This window comes from Heteronotia binoei, chromosome 7 (assembly GCF_032191835.1).
Source record: "Heteronotia binoei isolate CCM8104 ecotype False Entrance Well chromosome 7, APGP_CSIRO_Hbin_v1, whole genome shotgun sequence".
In the NCBI taxonomy this organism is placed as follows: domain Eukaryota; kingdom Metazoa; phylum Chordata; class Lepidosauria; order Squamata; family Gekkonidae; genus Heteronotia; species Heteronotia binoei.
In genome coordinates this window covers 82,846,549-82,868,780 of record NC_083229.1, presented here as the reverse complement: position 1 = coordinate 82,868,780, position 22,232 = coordinate 82,846,549, and positions in this window count along the sequence as shown.

The window sequence follows — 22,232 nt, the reverse complement described above, 5'->3', positions numbered from 1 at the left end:
AAGTATAATATTTTAAAAAATGATACACTAATTAAATTGCTTTCTCTGACATTTTATTCCAAATATTAAAACTTTAGTTTGGGAATAAGTGAAAACATAACTCTATAGTGAGCTGGATGTTCTTTTAATATTTTAAAAGTTTGGGTCTCGATTACCAGAAGCTAGAACTGTTGTGTATCTTAGGTTCTCCCCCCGCCCCCAAGTAAACTGGTTCACAATGTTTTCAAAGTTCTTCAAGAAATGCTCAAGGCAGACGGTGGTCTGGTGAATAGACTGGACATCAGGCTCTCATCAGAGTACAAGCTCCACTGTTGTTCAGGTTTTCCATTTTTAAATTTGTGGCTTTTTTTACAAGTGGGTTCAGTCTAACATTATGAGATTAATGCTAATTCTAGCGGAAAAACAATCATTGGCAGGGAATCCTTTCAAGGGTTGGATAGAGGTTGTGTATGTGTGCATGCAGTTAAATGTTTTAAAAAGTCAATACCCTTAGGAGGAGATAAAAATGCATGGCCAGAGAGGCAGCAGTGGGTGTGCCACCAAGGACTGATGGAAGGGAAGGAGAGGGCAGCGGGGCATGCATTGTGCTGGTGACACCTCCCCCCCACAGCATGCAAATGACACCAGTGATGCAGGGATTTCATAATCTTTTCTATCTGGGTTCTGATCTGCTGTGCTCACTCACACATGACCTTCCCCGCAACAGCCTAGAGGCAAGAGCTGGCAGACAAAGCCCTCCCCTCTCCATTCCACCCACCCAGTGACATAGCTGGCCTCCTTCAAGTTCAAGTTAGCTACCCAGCTTGGTGTAGTGGTTAAATGTGCGGACTCTTATCTGGGAGAACCGGGTTTGATTCCTCACTCCTCCACTTGCACTTCTTGAATTGGCCTTGGGTTAGCCATAGCTCTCGTAGGAGTTGTCTTTAAAAGGGCAGCTGCTGTGAGAGCCCTCTCAGCCCCACCCACATCACATGGTGTCTGTTGTGGGGGGAGAAGATGTAGGAAATTGTAAACCACTCTGAGTCTCTGATTCAGAGAGAAGGGTGCGGTATATATCTGCAGTCTTCTTCTTATGCTCTGAATTAACCGAAGGGACTCTATTGACAGACATGGAGGCTCTTGGATTCAAAGGATCCATTGCTCCTTGGAGGGGAGGGACAATTTTTTTTGGTCTCTTTTTTCTGTTCTGTAATAACCCTCTTCACTGGTTTCCCCCTCTTCCTCTTCCATCCCGCTAATGGTTTCTGTGTGTGACTCCCCCCACTCTCTAAGGGCACAAAGGCACAGTGGTGTTCTTGCTCTGTCATTCCCTGTAACTGGGGGAAGAGGCTGTGGCATTTCAAGAATCCCTCCCTTCTCTAGCTGCTGTGGGGTGGGGGGAGACAGGCTTGGCAAGTCCAATAAGGAGTGGTAAGAACAAATTCAATGTGGGTGGAGGAGTGGCCTCTGAGTGGCTGGAGAAGGGATGGGGGAGTCTGAGGGGATCTGGATGCTTTTGAATTACCTTCATCTTGGAAGCAAAGCAAGGGGAAAGATTGCCAGAAAACCACTCTTAGAAATCCTGAGGAAACAATTAACAGAAATTGAACTGAGTGACGAAGTGAGGAAAAACAATGCAGAACAAAAAAATCCTGATGGACATACATGGTGAAACTGGCATTGCTTCTCACGTCCGTTCCCCCCCCCCATGCCAACTCCTATTGGTTGCCACATTTGGCTAGTAGCTCTAGCTGTAGGCCACCAAATAGGCTTCCCAACCCCCCCCCCCGCCCTGGCGGGGGACTCCTGGGTTTGCAGCCTCATCCCCCGCTCTTTAAAAATCGGGAAGCGGGGGGGGGGTGGAGGGGAAGGGAGAACATACGTGTAGGCTTCATATTGTTGTAGAGCTCCTGAGTCGTTTGTAAAATGTGTGCCTTTTTAAGGCTGGGCAGGAAGCAGGAAACAGGAAGGGCTTCGGAGAACAGCCCCTCCCTTTTTTTTCTTTCGTTTTCACAGCAAGTAGAGTTCCCGGAAGAAGATCTAGTAAGTATTTGTGTGTGTGTGAGAGGGAGGGGGCAGGGGATTCCCTGGTTTGGAGGCCCTCCCTCCCCTTTAGAAAGCGTGGGGGGGGGAGGGAAATGTCTACTGGCCGCTCTATTATTCCCTATGGAGAACGATTCCCATAGGGAATAATAGGGAATTGATCCGTGGGTATTGGGAGCTCTGGGGGGGCTATTTTTTGAGGCACCAAATTTTTAGTATAACATCTAGTGCCTCTCCCCAAAATACCCCCCCCAAGTTTCAAAACGATTGGACCAGAGGGTCCAATTCTATGAGCCCCAAAAGATGGTGCCCCTATCCTTAATTATTTCCTATGGAATAAAGGCATTTAAAAAGATGTGCTGTCCCTTTAAATGTGATGGCCAGAACTCCCTTGGAGTTCAATTATGCTTGTCACGTCCTTGTTCCTGGCTCCACCCCAAAGTCTCCTGGCTCCGCCCCCAAAGTCCCCAGATTTTTCTTTAATTGGACTTGGCAACCCTACCACCAAATGATAATGGAACAAAAAGCCGCGATGCTATAGCCTTTGAAATTCCTACTTGCTTTCAGTCGAAAGGAAGTATCTGGGCACTTAGAGGGTCTGTTTGGCTATTGGGATGTTCAACCATGCTGAAGCAATTTCTCTCTGCCTATGAACTCTCAGTGGGAATTCTTTCAGGTCTTGCAGCACTATGTCTGCCATATTGAGAAGATCCTGTGTGAGAGATAGGAGGTACAACCTGGAGGAAAAACAAAAGTGACTATCTGTTTTAAACATTAAGAATGGTTGAGTCCTGGGGTTTCTCTCTTTTGAAGGCTTTTGCCTATCACTGGCCCTATATTCCTTGACTTGGAACTATGATTCTCTTTTAAAAAGAGTAGTCTCCATGCCAATATAATAACACAGGCTGTCACTTACACTGTAGGTTTCTTGGCTTGCTTTAAGGGGACAGAGGTCTTATTCCATTGGGAATAGCAGTCAAAACCAATTCATATTAGCTCAGACAAGAAAGATTTACTTGTGGCCAAAGTTAAAATGAAAAGAAACCAACTGTTGTCATGCATCCCTCCTTTCTTTCAATCTAGGGGCCACATATAGTCACGGAAAGGAAGACTCTGCCTCTTAGGCACATGGCAATAAAGCAGTGACCAATAATATTTCCTGACAGTCTTATGACAGAAAAGCCGTTTCCCCCATGATATTGCTTTTGCCTCTCACAGCTATTTCAGAGTTTGACAGTCTTCTTAAAAAGTGTCCTGCCTCCCTGGGGACTAAACCCAGACAGAGCCATGATGCTATTAATGTGAAGTATCAGAGTTACAAAAAAGGATTGCTTTAGGAATGAATTGCCTAAATACACTTAGTTTTAACAATCCAGCTTCTTCTCTGCAGATTTATTTTTTATTCCTCTTACAGTTAATTGTGAAAAACAAATAATTCATGTCACTTTGAAAATATCTGAGACAGGATTCTCACTAAAGCTATCTCATACAGTTTAACAGGATTCTTTTCATGAATTGAGTAACGGTAACACTCAAAGGACCAGTGGCCAAGATTCAGGAGCCTAAATGATAGGTACAGTGGCAAAATACAGGCACAACAGGAAGGTTAATGTAAGGAAAATGTATTTATTTATTCTGTCCTTTGTTCATATCCTCCATCTGTCTGCCTTTGAACTGCTATGTCTACCCCTTCTCCTGATAGTCTTTTCACTTAGTCCACCATTTGCTCACTGTTCCTACCACTTTGTCTTCCCAGCAACTTGCCCCACTCTCCTTCACTCTGCTCTCAATTTTCTCTTCCTCTACTAGCTCAGCAGAAACTACTGGCTCCCCTTTCCCTATGTGCTTACCCACAATAGTTCAGTCACTTGGCTGGTTGGAGGCTCCTTGCCCTACTCCCCACCCAGCCTAGAGGTGATGGTATTGGGTTTGCTGTTGGCTGTGGGTGTCTGGGTGCATGTGCTGTGGTGATTCTTCCTCCCCTTTCCAATCAAGGCTTGAATACTGTTGTGGTTGCCTAGCAACAGTCACTGAGGGCATCTGTTTCTTAAAGTTTCATGTGATCTTTTGATCCTTTTGGGTTTTAACCCCCCCCCCTCCTTTTTCAAGATTTCAGATTTTTTTGCAAACCTAGGACTTTTCTCAGGTTTGCAGAAAAATCTGTCTTGTCGGTTCATGGCTCTACTCTCAAGATTTAAGTATCCATAGACAAGCTACATTGAGAACAGTTACATTAATTACATATTATGTGTAGTTCTGTGATTCAAGCGACATTGAACAACAACAACAAAAAGTTATTCAAATGAAAAGGCAAGAAAACCAGATAATGGTATGTAAATAAAGGAAAGATATTTTCTTGCTCTCGGTAACGATTGGTATAGATTGCAGCTGTGTGATGGCTGTGATTTGAAAGGAGACTGGCATGGAGGAGGCACCATTTAACTTTCCCTTTTCCTCTTTTCCTGCTAAAAAGCAGCACCACCTTCTGACTCTTGTTGGGGAAATTTTATGGGTCTTTATTTATGTTTTCTCACGAGATACAAACAGTCTAGAAGCAATGTGTTTTGTCAAAAAATATATTTGAGACAAAAAGTTTAATAGCCTTTGTATTACAATTTGCAGCCCCAACAGATGCAATCTGTAAACAAAACAAAACAAAAACATTCACATAATATGGATGTTACTATATTGTTGTCTTTTTTCAAACAAAAACTGTAGACTTTTGGACAACAGTAAATTCACCTGAAATAAAAAACTGTGTTCATTGTATCAGGAAGAAGTGTTGCCAGGAAGACTAACAGCATTAATAATCTTCTAGCACATTTCAAAGTTTAATTACTGCATAATTATCACCAATCCCATCTATTTTAATTTCAGCATTAGAAGGTGTTTGACTAGTGGTAGTAACTATAATCTATGGTAGATCTTAAAGGCTATGAAAGCACAAAGAGAAGCTTAGGAAAAAAACTCTGAAAGGGCTGACAAACTGATCACAGCATAAAGAAATGTCAGTCAAATGTTGAAGACAGTTGACAGCACAGTTGGGTGCAATCATTCAGAAAAAAACTGCAGAATAGCCCTGCCTTGAAGATCAGAATTCTCTGGATCATGGTCTGAAAAATGGAGGCTTTCTCAGTTGCTATTACTTTTGGAAATTATTTATGACAATGAATGATGTACTCAATGGCTTACTCATGAAGGAAAATCAATAGTCATGCTTGTAAAACTCAGGCAATCAATTTGTTGGCAATGCTAAAAGTGCATAAAATCTAAATATAATCAGAAGTATATAAAAAAGGTTTGGTTGCATATAGAACTATGATTATGTTGCCCCCATGACCTCCTCCATGACTTGCACCCCAAGATCCTCTGACTTTCTGAAGTCAGAGATGTAGATGAATCTATCTTTTAAAAAATAACACAGCAGGGTCTCTTGATTAAGTTACGCATTTCCCCAGGTGCTTTCAGGAGGAAGTAGCCTGGCTCCTAGAGAACATCAGGGGAGCATTAATGAAGGCTCTTTTATGTGACTTTCTAATGGTCCTCTCACCCTGGCCTTGAATACTGACTCCCATTGGCAGGACATAATAACCAAGGCTTGACTTGTCTTGGCTTTATTTAGGTTTCTAAAATGGGATACACATTGCAGAGATTTTGGGTTGGATCAGATGAGCCGGTTGCCACAGCAGCATCTTGGCTTTAAAAAAGCCAATCCAGGTTAAGGCTTGCAGCAATGATCAGATGGTACTTGTCCAGTGGCCAAGACAGGCAAAGGCTGCACACACACAGGACAGAGTATTCACACCACTCCTGTGTGTGCATGGCTTGCCTGGGCCAATCCCATGTCTGGAAATGCACCACAGAGGCATAGCAAGTACTTTGAGTCTGGGAAGTTACCAGTGGCTATTTAATGCATCTGCATATCTGAGGTTGATGTTTTTCCCAGCAATCTTAATTCCGGCTTGTGCTTCATTCAGGCCAGCATTCCGCATGATGTACTTTGCATATAAATTAAGTAAGCAGGGTGACAATATACATCCTTGTAGAACTCCTTTTCCTATTCTAAACCAATCAGTTGTTTCATATCCCGTTTGACAGCTGCTTCTTGACCCTTATATAGGTTTCTCAGGAGACATGTGAGGTGGTCTGGTACTCCCATCTCTTTAAGGACTTGCCACAGTTTGTTGTGATCCACACAATCAAAGGCTTTTGCATAGTCAATGAAGCAGAAATAGATGTTTTTCTGATACTCTCGTGCTTTCTCCATAATCCATCAAATGTTGGCAATTTGATCTTTAGTTCTTCTACCTCTCCAAAACCCAGCTTGAACTTCTGGTAGTTCCCGATCTACATACTGCTGAAGCCTAGCTTGTAGGATTTTTAACATGACCTTGCTGGCATGTGAAATGAGTGCAATGATGAGATAGTTTGAACATTTCTTGGCATTACCCTTCTTTGGGATTGGAATATAAACTGATCTTTTCCAATCCTATGGCCACTGTAGTGTTTTCAAAATTTGTTGACATAATGTGTGCATCACTTTAACAGCATCATCTTTTAGGACTTTGAATAGCTCAACCATCATCTCCACTTGCTTTGTTGTTAGTAATGCTTTCTAAAGCCCATTTGACTTCACACTCCAGGATGTCTGCCTCAAGGTCATCGATTTCACTATCATGGTTGTCCAGGACATTGAGATCCTTCTTGTATAATTCTTCTGTGTATTCTTGCTACCTCTTCCTGATCTCTTCTGCTTCTGTTAGGTCCCTACCATTTTTGTCCTTTATCATGGCCATTTTTGCACAAAACATTCTCTTGTTAACTATAAAGGCCACACAATTTCTTCTATGGGACTCTTGCCCACAATAATAGATGTAGTGATCCTCTGAGTTAAATTCACCCATTCCCGTCCATTTTAGTTCACTGATTCCCAAGATGTCGATGTTCAGTCTTGCCATCTCTTGTTTGACCACATCTAGCTTAGCTTGATTCATAGATCTTATATTCCAATGCAGTATTGCTCTTTGCAGCATCGGACTGTTCTTTCACCATCAGACACATCCACAGCTGAGCGTCTTTTTGGCTTTGGCCCAGCCACTTCACTCTTTTTGTGGTTACTTGATGCTCTTCCCCAGTAGCATATTGGGCATCTTCTGACCTGAGGGTCTCATCTTCCAGCACCATATCTTTTGTTTCTGTTCATGGGGTTTTCTTGGCAAGAATACTGGCCTGGATGAAGCACAAGCCGGAATTAATATTGCCAGGAAAAACATCAACAACTTCAGATATGCAGATGACACTACTCTAATGGCAGAAAGTGAGGGAAGGGGAAGACATGGAAGTGGTGACAGACTTCACATTTCTGGGATCCAAAATCACTGCAGATGGTGACTGTAGCCATGAAATTAAAAGACGCTTGCTCCTTGGGAGGACAGTTATGGCAAACCTGGGCAGCATAATAAAAAGTAGAGACATCACCCTGCCAACAAAAGTCCGTATAGTTAAAGTGATGGTATTCCCAGTAGTAATGTATGACTGTGAGAGCTGGACCATAAGGAAGGCCAAGCACAGAAGAATAGATGCTTTTGAGATGTGGTGCCGGAGAAGACTCTCGAGAGTCCCTTGAACTGCAAGAAGATCAAATCAGTCCATCCTAAGGGAAATAAACCCAGACTGTTCACTGGAAGGTCAGATGCTGAAGCTGAAGCTCAAATTCTTTGGCCACCAAATGAGAAGGGAGCATTCCCTGGAGAAGATCCTGATGCTAGGAAAGACAGAAGGCAAAAGAAGAAGGGGATGGCAGAAGATGAGATGGCTGGACAGTGTTACTGATGTAACAAACACAAACTTGAGCAGAGTTCGGAGGATGATGGAAGACAGGAGGGCCTGGCGTGACTTTGTCCATGGGGTCACAAAGAGTCAGACTCGTCTGTGTGACTGAACAACAACAACAACAATTTAATGCATATGGGAGTGATCCTATGATAAGGTAAGGATGAATGGGCTGCAGGGATCAGATGCGTGTGTGATTGCTCACATTAAATCTGGGGGTAGGGGTGGCTATGGCTGGCCAAAAAGTCTATCAGATCACAGCCTTTATCTTCAACATCTCATCTTTTATGTGCCAGTGAGATTTTTGCTCGATTGGGGCCCATGTGATTATGGTGCAAGCTAATATTGTTTGGAACAGCCCCTAAGGTCTGAATGTAAATCAGCTGAGATATATTCTAGTTTCCCTCAGCTATCCTGCATTAATTCAGTTAAAAATATGAATAAGTTACATAAACTATAAATTGTTTGATTGATACTAAACTGAGAACTGATTGTGTAATCCCTAGCTAGGAATTGAATGAGCCACAAAGGGGTTGAAGACTATAGATGCAGAATGTGTGGAAAGCAGAATTATAGACTCATAGAGTTGGAAGGGTCCAGGGTCATCTAGTCCAACTCTTTACACAATGCAAGAAATTCACAAACACCTCCAATGACACCTGCTCCAAACACAAAAGATGGCAAAAAAACTCCCAACAACAACCCTCCAGGATCCCTTGCCAAACTGGCCTGGAGAAAAATTGCTGATTGACCCCAACGTTGTGAACAACATTCCCTGGGCATGTAAGAAAGGCCACGGGAACTAAGCACTGATGCAACCCTTCCTGCCCTCCTTCTCATGATCTGTCTGCATTCACAGAATCAGCACTGCTGTCAGATGGCCATCTAGTTTCTGTTTAAAGACCTCCAAAGAAGGAGAGCCCACCATCTCCTGGGGAAGCCTGTTCCACTAAGGAACCACTTTAACAGTCAGGAAATTCTTCCTAATATTTAGTTGAAAACTCTTCTGATTTAATTTCAACCCATTGGTTTTGTTCTGACCTGGGGCAACAGTTATCAACTCCAAAGAGGAAAACAAGACTGCCCTGTTGGTAGGGCTGGCCCCAGACTATCTGGTGCCCTAGTCAAGGCAAACTTCTTGCACCCCCCCCTCCCTCTGAGAACCAATTTTCAAAAGCAGATGAATTGTCACCATGACTTCCAGGTGCGCACACACACACACACATACAAAACCCCAAAGAAACCAACCATTTAAATCAGCAGAGAGATACTTACATCCTGGTACAACTAGGGTTGCCAAGCTCCAGGTTGGACCAAGAGACATCCAGCTATTACAATTGTTTTCCAGGCAACAGAGATCAGTTTCTCTGGAGAAAATTGCTACTTTGGAGGGGGACTCTATGGCATTGTACCTGGTTGAAGTCCCCACTAAAGCCAACCTTCTCCAAGCTCCAGCCCTCACATCTCCAGGTGTTTCTCCACCCAGAATTGGTAGGGACTCCTAGCTAGTACTCAGAAAGAAAAGATTAGGTGGGGGATGCCTAATTTGGCACCCCCCAGGGCCAGCGCCCTAGGCAAATGCCTAATTTGCCTAGTGGAAGGGCTGGCCCTACCTGTTGGGGAGTTTGAAGTGGTCAGAGCATTCAGCTAGAGACTTCTTGGCCCACCAACATGATAGAAATTGTAATGAACAAGCCATTTAAAAAAATATTTTAATTTTGATTGGCAGTTTCTCTCATTTATTGGCTGTGAGAAAACAAGGGATTAGGGTAGATTTAAATTGAGATTAATATGGACTTCACCTGTATTTTCAGACAGATTCACAAATGGATAGTATGCCCTTCTCTTATTATGTTATCTCCACTCTTTTTTTTTTTTTGCCATTAGAGCTTGCTGTCATGAAAGCAGTCAGAATTTAATATGGTAGCCTGAACATTTATTCCAGCTTTTTGCTCAAGGAATGTAAACAGCCACTGAGGTATAGTGCAGATGTTGCTATACCGAGCAAAGTATTAGACCATTCTCCTCCTGCAATGCATAGAGGAAACAAAGTCCAAATTTTATTCAAGGGACATTGGTGATGGGGAACTATAGTGAAAGTACACTAAGCACCACAGAGAGAACATACACAAACCACAAATACAGTATTTATAAAGCTACAATACTTGATACTTAGTTCAGTCAAACCATTTTTTACAAACCTATGTTCTGACCTCCCGTAAATAAGGCAATATGATAAGGTGGAACCAACATACCTTAGGGCACTATTCTAAGCAAGTTTACAGGCTCATGAGCAGTTCTGGCCTTCATAGAGAATAATGAAATGTGTGAATTAATTGATCAAACAGTAATGACCTTGACTGTCTTACTACCTGTTTATGTAGCTTCTCACTGGTATCATGTGATAACTTTCTAAGGGCCAGTCAGTCTGAGAGAAAAGAGGTAACAGTTTTTCTGGGTGAATAGCCTTAGACATCAACCTATGACTTGCAGGCCAGATATCCCTTAGAATAACTCATGTTGAGTTAACTGGGCATGAAAATGGCATCTACATTCAGGTCCAATAGCACCTTTTTATGATCACCTTTAACAGTCCAATGCTTTCATTCAGCACCTCAACCCTAGAAAAGATGATCATTGCTACAGACTTTCCTTCAGTCACAAATCTCATATGATTAATATGAAGCAATGCAACAGAGTGTGCATGAACATGCTGGAGCTTTGCTGAAGAAAACTGTGTTTTAGTGATGAGTGAATTCCCCTAAGCTTAGTATGATCTTTCACAGAAAACTCCTGTCCAAAATCTCTCACCTTTCCCAAATAGTTTTTTTGAAGTTTATAACATCAGCTGTATGTTATAGTTTTGTCTTGTTAGGCTTACACTGAGTAAATAAAGAGTCACTGGGTGGGATCAGATGAGTCGATTGACATGGTGGTTTCTTGGCTTTTAAAAAGCTGGTTCTGTTGAGGCTAGCAACACAGCTGTGGTCATGTAAGGTCAGAATGGGCTGCACATGTGTAAGAGAAGCATTCACATTGCCCCTGCATTTCCATGGCATGCCCAGGTCAATCACAGTCAGCATTGCGCAACAGAGGTGAGGCAAGGACTTTGCCACCAGGAAGTTCTATTTAGTGAGCATGAGAGTTGAACAATGATGAGATAAGGATGAGCAGGCTGTGAGGGACAGCTGTGTGTGTGTGATTGTGCACATTAAATTCAAAGGTGGGAGGTGGCTATGGCAGCCAAAAAGCCCCTCTGATCACAACCACTGTGTAATCAAGATTTCACTGGGGTTGGAGATCTTCCCCATTCCTGATCATACATGTTTAGAGATCACATAGTTGCATTATTACCAAGACTCTGGACAAAATTTTAAAATGGCAGGAATCAGGGGTTCACATCCTCAGGCAGGTGCTGCTAATCAAGTTCTATGGAAAGAACCATCACCAGCAAACTACCAGTATTGCCACCAGGCCATAGAAGTGTCTGCAGTTGCCATCTACCTCCTATTCTGGAGTCCTAATCAGCATCAAGAACTGCCTTCCAGAAGCGCAGCTCTATCTTGATATGGTGGTTGCTCCTTCATGCCATTCAGAGAGCAGCATGAATGCACTGACTATTTCTGCCAGAAGTCACAGACCCATCTCTGCCTCTCTGTATGTCATCTATTAGATGTTAGTGTTACTGTAGGCTGTTGCTCACCACAAATGGCAGCCATTTTCTGGGAAGGCAGATGGTGTTTTTGCTCCCCTGTTTTCTTCATCTGTGTGGCTCTCAGCCTCCACTACAGCCCACTCTCTTTATTGGTTGGCTGTTTCTGGCTTTCAAGGTAAGCACATCTAGGTATCTTAATATATGCAACCTGGTTCAGGAGATCTTTTAGTCCTTACACACATGCATGGCATAGATTTGATAGCTTCCCCAGAAAGGAGAAAGAGGAATATACTTGATCAATCGTCAACTTCCATGATATGGCAGAGTATAACATACAAGTGAAGAAGAAGAAGATACTGTTTCAAAATGCAAGATATGAGCAAAGTTGGGATGGAAAAGGAAGCTGGTGAGAAAAAAGAGGATACAGGATGCAAGATTAATGCTGGAGGGGTGCACCTGCCATCTGGTAGTGCAGCAGAGGTGGGGAAGTTTGGAGCTGTGGATCAGGAAAAGGATATGGATATGGATACAAGGAAAGCAAAGCAGAAGTTGGGTCATATTTTGAAGAGTGGGTGTAGTCTTGTATAGATGGTGGAAAATGGTCCAGGGGCAGGGGAAACCATATTCAAAATGTCAGGGACATGAGAGTGCCTAAATTTATGCCCTTTGAGAATTAACATAGGGTAAAATCTTCATATTTAGTTCCAAGTAGTTTCAGACTTTTATTTGATACCTATTGTACATATCGAACTCTTCCACAGAATTATGGCTCCTCACTATGCATCAAGTCTGTGCTTTCTGTGTGCTCAAGTGGGCTATAGAAAAAGAAAGGGGTCCTGTCAACTGCAGAGATCCACAGGTGCCAACAAGAGCCCAATGATTAGTGTACAAATCTGAGTGCCATCCTGCAACATATCTAGGCACACTCTAAAGTACGTTCTAGAATATAACATATTAAATTAAGTCAATGCCCAATCAAGACCACACTTAAGGAGTGTATCATTTTCTCACAATTCAGCATCACATGCTATCCGTACTATTTTTGACCTACCAAGAATGCTCAGAAAAAGATGCCAGTAGGACTTGTAAATTAATGTACATACCATTTTACTTAAAATAATTTGTTATCTTATTTAGGTTTATTTATGCACATTACACATTTATAAAAGGAAACAAAGGCTAGAAAACAGGATGCATTAGTGAAACACATGGCTTTCCTTATGCATGTCATAGGGTAATGACACTGTGTTTACTGTTTTTTTGGAGCACATGTCCAATTAACTTATAAATGCATGCCAACAGCCATAAATACAGACACTATCTAATATAATCTATAATGTATTAACAATAGTTATATATATGGGTTTTTTTGAGCAGGAATGCACAGGAATGTAGTTCCAGCTGGCTTGACCAGGGCTCTGGCTCAGAAAAAGGTCTCTGGCAGAGGGATCGCATTTGGTAGCCATGCGCTCCCAGACTACACACTCTGTCCTCTCTGCTGCCTCCAGCCTCCAACAGGCTTTCAAAGAGAGTGAGACATGTGGAGCCGCCCATGAGCGCTCCCTCCTGGGAGAAGCTGGGCCTGCCACCACCTGCTCCACCTCACATGGCTCTCTCTCTGGTCATGTTGGGGAGGTGAAACATTGGGCTATGTGAGAATACGCATCCATGAAATGCAGCTGATGGCACTATACTGTTCTATGTCAATATGCAGATAGTAACCTACTGAACACGTGACATCACTTTTGGTGGCATCAGGAAGTGTGGCCTAATATGCAAATGAGTTCCTGCTGGGCTTTTTCTACAAAAAAGACATCTATATATGAGGATATCCTATCTCTTCAATAATTGGAAGTGTTAGATGGTTCTTTGTGTTCTTGTCATGCCCTGATAAATATTTTTGAAAAAGCTACACAAAGCTGAAGTGAAACAAGGAATCAAAGTACAACCTCATTGCTTTGAAGATTTTCATGCTTCCACACATCTTGGAGGATTTTATTGGCCTTAGTGGCTTACTGAAATTTGATTTGCCAATACAGTTCATAAGAAATTGATTTGGGCTTTTGTGGACATTATTAGCATGAGTTTGCTATTGGAGTATATGTAAAATTTATGGGTACAATTTGTGCCGTTTCAATCTCTTATACTATGGTGTTATTGAATTATTTGTAAGATATCATTTATATTTATAATTCACTCATTGTGCTTTATATATATTGAGGCTGGATATTCATGGAAGCCTTTGGGTTTTTTCTCCAATCCACAATTAAAATCCCTCCATCTGCAATTGTAATAAAAGTTCTACAGGATAGGTTGTGGCAAATTGCACTCCATGGCTCTGCACAAAATTTAGTCAGAAAATCCCTTAAATCAAAAAAGGAACCATCAAGAATTCTTTATGCTCTTGTTCCATTTTGCAGTCTGAAAGGAATCCTGAGAGTGCAGTAGATCCAATCATCCTCCCAGTATTCTTTCTCCAGCCTAAGGAGGCTTCCTCCAGCTTAAGGTGTTCTTCCTCCAAAAGAAGAGCCAAGAGTTGAAGGAAGGCTCCTTGTATTGGAGGAAGACTTCAAACCTGCTGTAAGGTATAAATATTTTGATAAATACTAGGGATGCCAGCTCCCAGGTGGTACCTGGAGATCCCCAGGAATTACAGCTAGGCGTGGACATGAACTAGTTCATGAACTAAAGTTTGTGACAAACTTTGGTGGTTTATGGTCCATGAAGCAATGTCCATGGAGGCTCCACTGTCACAAATTTTCATGAAGTTTTAGCACAGTTTGTGGTAGTCACTACATCATCACTCACTTTGAGGTTCAGGTGTCAGGGTGGACTCAGGGCTTCGAGTCACTCGGTCTACTTCCATCTCAGGGATTTGACTCACCACATCTACTTCTATCTCAGGGCTTTTGAGCCACCAAGTTGACTTCCTTTTTAGAGCTTTGAGCCACCACATCTAACCACTTCTTGGGGTTTTTGATCTACCATGTCTACTCCCTTCTCAGGGCTTTTGATCTACCACATCTGCTTACTTTCCAGGGCTTCAAGCCACTAGGTCTAGCTACTTTTCAGGGCTTTTGAGCCATCATGTCTAATTACTTCTCAGGGCTTGGAGCTTACCACATCCATCCATCCATCCATCCATCCATCCATCCATCCATCCATCCATCCATCCATCTACCATTGCTTAGGTATTGCTGGTTCTGCTGGGTGGACAGAAATGCCCCCCACCTTCAGTTTCTACTGCAGAGATTCCTGGAGACCTTGATTCTGCCATTTTTTTTTTTTTTGCTGCTTCTCCTCTCTCCTTTGAAAACAATAGAGTATGGAACACCTTTTTTTTGGGGGGGGGGGAGGGTGTAACTTGAACCCAATAAATCCAATCCTCATCAAACTTAGAGAACAGGTAGAGAAGTGTTAGCTGGAAATGCACTGTGAATTTGGTGTCTCTAGCACACTGGTGGGTATTCAATACACTCCCAAACCTCCTGAACCTGCACCTCATTTTCCCATAAAGCACATTCTTGGGGGCACCTCCTTTGAGGGAACATCTCAGACCCCGCAAATCCAATCCTCACCAGACTTGGAGGACAGATAGAAAATTGTCAGCTAGAAATCCACAGTATGTTTGGTGCCTCTAGTATACTGGGAGACCATTCTACCATATTATGAACTTCCTGAACCAGTTTAGTTCTTATGCACAAGTTTTTGTCTGTTATGGTCCACAGTTTGGTTTGTGGGTGTGCCACCAAACATGAACTGAACCGCATTATCTCAGTTCCTGCCCATCCCTAATTACAGCTCATCTCTAGAATACAGAGATATTCTCCTGGAGAAAATGTCTGCTTTCAAGGGTGGATTCTATGGCATTGTACCCCACTGAGGTTCCTGTCAACCTCCTGCTTCATCCCCACATCTCTAGGAATTTCCCAGCCTGGGTCTGGCAACTCTACCCACTAGTAGTCAGGGGGGACCTGACAACCCTAACAAATACATAAATAGGCTTTTGCACATTGGAGTGATGGAATAGAGGTAGGCTCTACTTCAGTAACTAGAATGAGGTTATTTTGAAAACATCTTTAATTAGTAAAGTCAACATAATTCAAATATAACAAGCCTGTGATACAAATTTTCCCACCTATTATGAAAAAGCCTGTTGTTGTGTATTTTTGTGGCTTTTGTGCTTACATGATCAGATGAGTCATGTAAAGCTGAGAGTCTGTGTTGGTACAACAGGAACAGATTATCATGTTTATTCAAAGAGAAGACTAGACTTTTTTTTTGGAGTCTGCCATTAAGAAAAATAGGGAGCTGTCTTAGATGTGCATACAAATTACAAATAATGTATAACATTTGGGGGGAACATCTTACATTCAGGGTCATCAGTCTTGGGGCAATCCCCTACACATAGTATTAAAGAAACCATTGTGATTGAGGAATTAGTGTTAAGCTTTTGTAACAACACAATATCCTTAGTCCAGCCAGCAAATCTTCATTAAGGCCAGTTTTTCACCCAAAGCAGGACATGTTCCATGTAAATATGCCATATAGAAAATCAACAGCACAACATGGAGACAGAAGAAAGGCCTATTATGTTAGGGAAGGAGAATTTGGCCCCCAAGACCGCACCCTGCCTCGGAGGCCTAGGGATGGGGTCTGCATTTGCCTCCCCGAAAGGATGGGAGGCTGGCATGCTTTCCCGCCTATCCAGGGAGATGGGGGGGGGCAGAGCACCAGGGCTTATATAGCCCTGGTCACGCCCTAAGCTGAATCAGCTCCGCTCAGGTTTTTTTGGCCTGCCCTCCTACCCTTTAATAGTATGGGCTTTGCCGGTTGCTGTGTTGTCGGGGCCAGGTAGGAATTTTTTCATCCCAATTGATTGGCTTGGATTGGGGTGTTTTTCACCTACCTCGTACTCTTGGGAGTTTAGAGGGTGGGAAGCTAATTTAGGTGTCCTGGTAATTTGGTCACTTGGCTGTAGTTGGCTAGGGCTATTTATAAGCTTCGATGAGCACCCCTGGTTTACCCGGTTTTCACGGGAAAGTGGCGGGCTGAAACTGCAGCTGGGCTGTACGGCTCTCTGCGGTGAAAGCCTGCCACACTATACCCTCCTATGTGGCACTAGTTTGGTTAAGGTTGTGCATTCACTAGAATGGCAGTTTAAACCAGGCTGACCCGGCAGTAGCCATAGTGCATGGCTCATGTTGGGGGCAGGTTGCTTCGCCAGCACAGGACAGGGAAGGGTCAGGGGTTTCCCTTGGCCAGTCCTGTTAGTTGTTTGCCCCATGCCGGTTGATGCATGTTAATAAAGTGGCCCTGTTTATACCCAACTATGTGTGTCGCCTCATTATTCCGACGGGGGGGGGGGCAATTCCCTCCTGAATAAAAATCATTAATTTAAACCTGACCTAACAAAACAATAGTTTTAAATCCTGCATGCCATACAGTTTTAAAACCCTGCGAGGCAAGTTTTGTGGCCAATTTAAAAAATGTAAATCATGCAAGTCATTTAAAAATCCCAATCTTTATGACCTTTTCAGTGTGCTTCCTTTCCCCATATTGACACTGCTATTATGAAGCAACTCTACAGAATGTGCATGCTCAAAAAATGCAAACCAATTCTGAACTCTCAATAACAGTGTGGGTTTTAAGGAAGCATTTCCAGATGACACATAATTACAGACCCAGCTATGATTTCAGCCATCAATAGCCCTTTGTGTAAGGACCCTCATCTTATCCCAGAGAGACCATATCTATTCTTACAAAAAACAAAGAAAACATTGTCACATATTCTGCCTCTGAGATGGCTTGGTTTGTTGTTCTGCCAACCTGCAAACCATAAGCAAAATGCTAATTATCAACCTTTTCACAGAAATTACGCTGAAAAAGTTATTTATTATTAATTCTTTTAGACGCCTTTAGAATAGCTGATGGTCCTCTTTCCTCTTGCTCTTGGGAAGGGAGACTCTTTTTAATTACCTGTGTTTTGGTTGCTCATACCTGAATCGTGACTATTTTCCATCTTGAGAGGAAATCCTCCATATTAAACTTGACACTGGAGCCATTTGTCATGATAAGAACAAAAGTCTGCCTTCCTTTTACTGAAAGATCTGCCCAGAGAACATTTGCCATTTAGATTTTATAGGCAAGCTACAACATATGTGCCATTAATTGGCTGCTTTTTGTAAAAAAAGGAATAGTTAATTATAAAGGTAAAATGCTTTTGTTCTCTGTAGGGAACAAGTGCTGTTAAATGAATCTTCCCACTCTATTATTATCATACATCAACATAAGATGTGACCTTCCTTATTATCAAATCTGTAATTAATGTTGCTCTGAGACTAATGGTATTCACAACTGCAGAAAAAGCTGGGCTTAGATACTACTTTTTCATGATGTATCAAGGTCTTCTTTTTTTAATATGTATATTTTTATTATTAATACATTATCCGTTTCTCTACATGGTTTCTGATATCCATTTTACATTTACCCCCAACCCACCCCCCTTAGTCTATACATCCTTTTCTTCTTCCAGCCAGGGATAAAGGACTCGAAGCTTCCACTGAATGTCCACTCTCCTTTCTTCCTTCGCCCATTTCAGATACGTCAGCCACTTTTCTTTAATTCTTGATCTTCTTTCTTCCCATGATTCTTCTTGCAACATTATAGCGGCTATATCTGACTGGACAAAATCAAAGAGATAGTTATGCCAAGTACTTTCCTTCCATTTACTTTTATCCTTCCATCCTGCCGCTATTACCGCTTTACCTGCTGATATCATTGCTTTTAGTAAATGTTGGTTGTTCTTCCCTATTTTTTCATTCCCTAATAAACTCATCTGCATTAGTTCAAAGTTAATTCTCGGCTCTACCTGAAAGAATTTCTTTATCATTCCCACTACCATATCCCATAGTTTCTTGGCCTCAGGACACTCCCACCACATGTGGGAATACCATCCCTTTTCTTTCTTACAGTGCCAACACTTAGGGCTCAACCCAGGAAACATATTGGCTAAAGTAGCCGGAGTTCTATACCATTTAGTGAAAAATTTCAATTCCATTTCTCTAACCTTATGTATCTTAACTTTTTTTAAACCTTCCATTATCTTCTCCCCTGTTCGTTTCGTTATTTGGCCTTCTAAACTCCATGACCGTTGAAGGTAGCTTATTGCTCCTTCATTACCTAAATTCATGCTCCTATATAGGATGCCTACTAATCCTTTTTTTGTTTTACCCATTAATTTATAAAACTTTTCCATAGGTTCTTCTTCATTTAAGTTACTCTTCTCCACTTCCTTCTTAACTTTAGTATACAATCCTGTAGCCTTAAGCCAGTATTGTATTCCTACAACTTCTTGAAATTCATGTAATGGTTTTAACTTATCTAGTATTAACAAATCTTCTACCCTTCTAAATCCTTAAGTAGTTCTTAAGTAGTCCTTCTAAAGCCTTAAGTAGTTCGCTCCACCTATGCTCCTTGTCTCCTTCCATCAACATTTCTAATGGCGTCCATCTAGATACCCGATTCAGCCATTTCGGTTGCCATTTCTTCCAAACATTTAGCCCGTTTTTCCTTGGTCCCACGTTTAAATTAAGTTCCTTTGCCCCCATGTTCGTAAAGATGCCATGTTTTCCTACCCCATTATTAGCTTCATTCTCAAACCTTATCCATTTCTGGTCCCCTTCCTTCTCTATTTCTAATAATGCTTTAAGCTGAAATGCTTCATAATAATTGACTATATCTGGGACTCCCCATCCAAGTTCTGATTTATGATTGTATGCCAATTTTTTTGGAAATCTAAGTTTCCTACTACCAAATATCCATTCCCTTATTTTAGTGTTCCAGTTAGTCATTTTTTGCTTATCTAACTCCAATGGTATCGTTTGAAAAAGGTACGACAACCTTGGCATCCAAAACATCGATACACTCTTTATTCTACTGGTCAGGCTCATCGTCCTTTTCCCCCACTGCTGCATATCCCTCTCTATTTTCTCCCAGATTTTATTATAATTTCCCTCCACTATCCTGTTAATATTTTTATAAATTTCTATCCCTAGATATTTAAATTTCTTAACTCCCATCCCCATATTAGTTATCCTATTAATCTCTTTCCTTTCTTCCAAACCAACATTAAAGTACATTATTTCAGACTTTCCCATATTTATTCTTAAACCCGATACTGCTTCAAAATCTTCTAAAATAATTTTCGTTTCCCTAATGGCTTCTTTCGGGTTAGATATTGTCATGATTATGTCATCTGCAAATAAATTGATTTTTATTTCTTCCTTTCCTATTCTACAGCCTTCTATTCTCCCTGAATTCCTAATCCTTTCTGCTAGTTGCTCTATCGCCATTATAAACAGGGATGGGGAAAGTGGACACCCCTGCCTCACACCTCTCTCAATTGGGAGCTGATCTGTATGTTCGTTGTTTACTCTTACCACTGCTGACCCCTCCCTATAGACCTCTTGAATGGCTTTTAAGAATAGTGGCCCAATCCCACACTTCTTCATTATGGTCCATAAGAATTCATGGGACAGCGTATCAAATGCCTTGTATACATCTAATTTAAGTAAAGCAAGTTGCCCAGGACATTTATGGTACAATACATTAAATATATTCCTTATAGGATGTGCAATACTCCTATTCTTTACAAAGCCATATTGATCCTCTTTTATTATATGAGGTAATATGTTCCTTAACCTATTTGCTAAAACTTTAGCGAAAATTTTGTAGTCCTGGTTAAGTAAACTTATTGGTCTATATGAACCCACTTCCCGAGGATCCTTCTGGGGTTTTAATATTACGGTTATTTCAGCCATTCTCCAAGAGTCGGGAGCTTTCCCTCCCTTCAATATAGCATTAAACACTTGTTGTAATTCGGGGATCAGTAACTCCTTCATCTCCTTATAAAAATCCACAGTAAAGCCGTCAGGCCCTGGGGATTTACCCACTTTTAAATTGTTCACAACTTCCTCTATTTCTTGAACTGTTATTTCCTTCTCCAAACTCTCTCTATCTGTATCTCCCAACACTTCTCCACTTTCTTCAATATGTTCTGTTATATCCCTCCTAGCGTATAACTCTTTGTAGAATTCTTGAAACACTTGCCTAATTTCTCTCGGGTTCTGCGTGACCTTTCCTTGTCTCTTAATACTTTCCACCTCTTGCTTTTCTTTCCTAGTCTTGAGATAATTAGCCAGTCTCCTAACGGAGTTTATTGAATCTCTTTGAAACTCATTTCTTACCATGGTTTGTTTTTTCCATAATGCCCTCGAATCCATAAAGTCCAATTGTTTCCTAATTTCATCGATCTTTTTTTCCCTATCAGGGCAGAATCTAATACTTTGACTGCTCTGCAGTGCGCCTAATTCCTGGAGTTTCTGTGTCTTGTTAGCATACCATTCTTTTTTTATTTCTTTCTCCTTCATCATACAATGACCTCTTAACACTGCTTTTGCTGCTTCCCACAAGATATTTGTGGCCACTGTTCCCTTATTTTCTCTAAAATATTGTTTTACTTGATTTTCCATATATTGTCTATTTTCTTTTTTTAATAAGACCATACTGTTAAATCTCCAAGTCCTTCTAATTTGTTCGTTTTTTATCACCAGTTCTATAGTTAGTGGAGCATGATCTGAGATCCATATTGGATGGGTGGTTACTTTCCTCACCTCCCAATTATTTGATTTTTTAAGAAATATATAATCTATACAAGAAGCTGTCTTGTGTCTACTTGATAAATGTGTCGGCTTTGGAACCAAGCCTAAGGCCTCATGCGCTTCTACCAAATTCCTTTTCCACCTAGCCTCCTTCTCCTTGGTCATATCTATGTTAAAGTCTCCTGCTATAATAACTTCTCCCTCTGAGAATTTCTGAACTTTTTGCATAACTTTATTCAAAAATCTCCTCTGTCCTGTATTTGGGGCATATATATTTATAAGCGTTATTACTCTATTTTGAAACCTACCTTTGATAAACAAATATCTCCCTTCCCTATCACTAATGAGATCTAGTATCCTAATATTGATCCTTGTGTGTACTAAAATTGCTATTCCTCTCGTCTTAGTTCTACTTCTTGCTTCAGCCAATACTTTCCATCCTGGGTGTTTAATCAACGGTTTAATATCATCCTTTGCCTTATGTGTTTCCTGTAAATACACGATATCTATATTGTGTTGTTTTGCCATTCTTGTTAATCTATATCTTTTCAGGTCTGAACTTAGTCCGTTGACATTCAGTGAGAGCATTTTCAAAGTTTTAGCCATAATCATTCACCTCCTTTCCCTTCCCTGGCTGGATAACAAAGTCTGTTCTGCCTCTCCCCTTTCTCCCTTCCCCCCTCCCACACCCTTTCCCCCCACTCTTCCCCATCATCCCCCCTCCCCTCTTCTGGTATAGGGCTCGCTTTTGGGTTGATCTCTCCACCCTCCCTATACCTTTAGGTGGGCACACCTCCCCCCCCTCCTGGATCTTTTATTATTTCCTTCCTTCACTTAAGACCGTGATATTCCCTCCCTCTTATTTGTGGGGTACTTCCCTTTTTTTTTTGAAGTTCCTCCTTTTCCTTGAACGTCTTATAGTCTCGTCCTCTGTCATTTCTCCTGACGTGTAGAAGGCCCCTCCTCTGGTTCGTCAACATTAAGCTCTTCCTCTGGTTGAGTTCCTGTTTCTCCTGGGTCCAGACCCATCTTCTCCAAGAGTTTCCTTGCTTCAGCTGGGT